This window comes from Zea mays, chromosome 10, assembly GCF_902167145.1.
Source record: "Zea mays cultivar B73 chromosome 10, Zm-B73-REFERENCE-NAM-5.0, whole genome shotgun sequence".
Classification (NCBI taxonomy): domain Eukaryota; kingdom Viridiplantae; phylum Streptophyta; class Magnoliopsida; order Poales; family Poaceae; genus Zea; species Zea mays.
The window spans coordinates 50,259,051-50,261,758 of NC_050105.1; positions in this window are offsets into that span (position 1 = coordinate 50,259,051).

Sequence of the window (2,708 nt, forward strand, 5' to 3'; positions counted from 1 at the left end):
AAGCAGACTTCCGTTCTTCCATACTGAGGTGATATGCCTTGGGTGGACCAACGGCTTTGCCGTTTGTCTGAAAAATCGAAAGATCACTACACGGAGGCATCTCTCGTTCATCATCATGGTACCTTTTCTTTTGAGCAAATACATTATGTTCTTCTGCAAAGTAACAACTTGTGAAGTGTGCTACCTCCTTTAGTTTAAATTGTTCCGCAATACATCCTTCAACTCTTGCCTTATTGCCCACCATTGCTCTAAGCTTCTTTAATGCTCTTTCTATATGAAACATCCACCTATACTGAACAGGACCACCGACCTTAGCCTCATATGGAAGATGTATAAAGAGATGCTGCATAGGATTGAAGAAACCCGGTGGAAATATTTTTTCCAATTTGCACAAAAGCACCGGTGCCTCTTTCTCCAGCTGTTCCATCACATCTCTTCTGATTTCTTTAGCACACAACTGTCTGTAGAAATAGCTAACTTCAGCTAACGTTTTCCACACAGCTTCGGAAATGTATCCACGAAACATTACAGGCATGAGTCTCTCCATAATTATGTGGAAGTCATGGCTCTTCAGTCCATTCATCTTCATTGTCTTCAAGTTCACAGATCTTCTAAAACCAGCGGCATAACCATCGGGGAATTTAATATCCTTCATCCACTTCATCACTTCTTTCCGTTGCTTAGATTTCAGACAATAGTCAGCTTTTGGTTTGCCTCCGTTTTCTCTAGGCACTTGGGTTGGACGATCACATATCACTGCTAAGTCCATGCGTGCCTTGTCATTGTCTTTCGTTTTATCAGGGAAATCCATGCATGTATTTATGAGGGCTTGGCAAAAGTTACTCTCTTGATGCATGACATCGATGTTGTGCATCAAAATCAATGACTTAGCATAAGGAAGCTCCCACAAGCCACATATGTGAGTCCAGTTATGCTCCTCACCGAAACCTTGATACCTTTTCCCACTCTCGTCTAGGACAAGTTTCATATGCTCTTCTGTAATTTCTATCCCACTACGTCGCTTGGGTGGTCCCTTCGTGACAATGGTGCCCTTCCTAAATTCCTTTCTCTGCCTTCTGAAGGGGTGATTGAAGGGTAGAAAACATCTATGGCAATCAAAGTAACATATCTTGCCACCAGCACTAAGACGAAAACAATCTGTATCTTTAGCACAATAAGGACACGTCAATCTACCATGCACGCTCCATCCAGAGAAAATATCATACGCCATAAAATCATGAACCGAGAACAGATATGCAACACGAAGATTGAATTTCTGCTTCTTGAAGCAGTCATAGGCTTCCACACCTTGCCATAGCTTCTTTAACTCTTCAATCAGTGGTTGAAGCATCACATTGAGGCGTACGCCAGGATGCTCATGCCCAGGTATAACAAGACATAGGAACATAAACTCATATTTCATGCAAAGAGCAGGTGGAAGGTTGTACGGTATGGCAATGACAGGCCAACATGAATACGACGCAGCGGTCATATTGAACGGCGTGAAACCATCAGTTGCCAAGCCGATACGAACGTTTCTTGCATCGCTGGCAAAATCTGGATCAAATTTGTCAAGAGCCTTCCATGCATCACCATCTGACGGGTGCACCATTAACCCATCTTGTCTGTCCATACAATCTTTATGCCACCTCATGTGCATAGCGGTCTTCCTCGAGAGAAACAAACGTTTCACTCTAGGAGTGAGAGGCATGTACCGAAGCTGTTTATGTGCAACCTTTGTCACCACCTTCTCCCCATCTTCATTTACAAGCTCCACGTACCTCGACTTCCCACATTTTAAGCATTTCTGTTCTCGGTCATGTTCCTTCCAAAAAAGCATACAGTTGTCTTGGCAAACATCAATCTTCTCATACTCCATACCAAGACCTTCAAGCAATTTCTTGGACTGGTACATGTCTTTGGGCATCTTGTGACCCGTAGGAAGAACCTCGCTAATCAAATCCACAAGCTCCTTGTAACAATTAATTGAGAATGCAAACTTGGACTTGATTGACATCAGTCGGGTCACGAATTCCAGTACGGTCACGTCAGTGTGCCCGTGAAGAGGCTCTTCTGACGCTTTGAGTAGGTCGAAGAACTTCTGAACCTCCGGTGTAGGTGAATCATGATGATCTGGTGCCAGTTCAGGTTGCAGATCCTCAAGCATCTGGTCCATCCTATCAACATCATCTTCACCGTCATCAACTTCTACTTCTACTGCTCGTTCAACGTCTTCACCATGGAGATACCAGACCTTATAGCCTGGCACGAAACCATGCGAACATAGGTGTAGTGTGACCTGCCTCTTGGTGTGGCTCGTCATATTTCTACATTTATTGCATGGACACCTAATATTATCTATTTGTGACAAAGCAGCTGCATGGTCCAGAAACATCTGCGTCTTGGCAAACCATTCACTTGTGTGACATCCACCCTTCTTGAAACCTTCATACATCCAATCACGTCTATCACCCATTATTGCGGCTGTGTGTACGAGTAAAAAGTGCGTGTGAGACAATCATGTTTCTACACGTCACACATATATACATCTATAGGTAAGTAGTATATAAAACTATATATATATACATAAATAACTATATATACACATAAATAACATCAAATTAACATGATATTCATCAATTAACAGAAGGCTAACACCTTCATTCTTGGATTTATTGCAAACATTCAATCCATCAAATTAAATTATA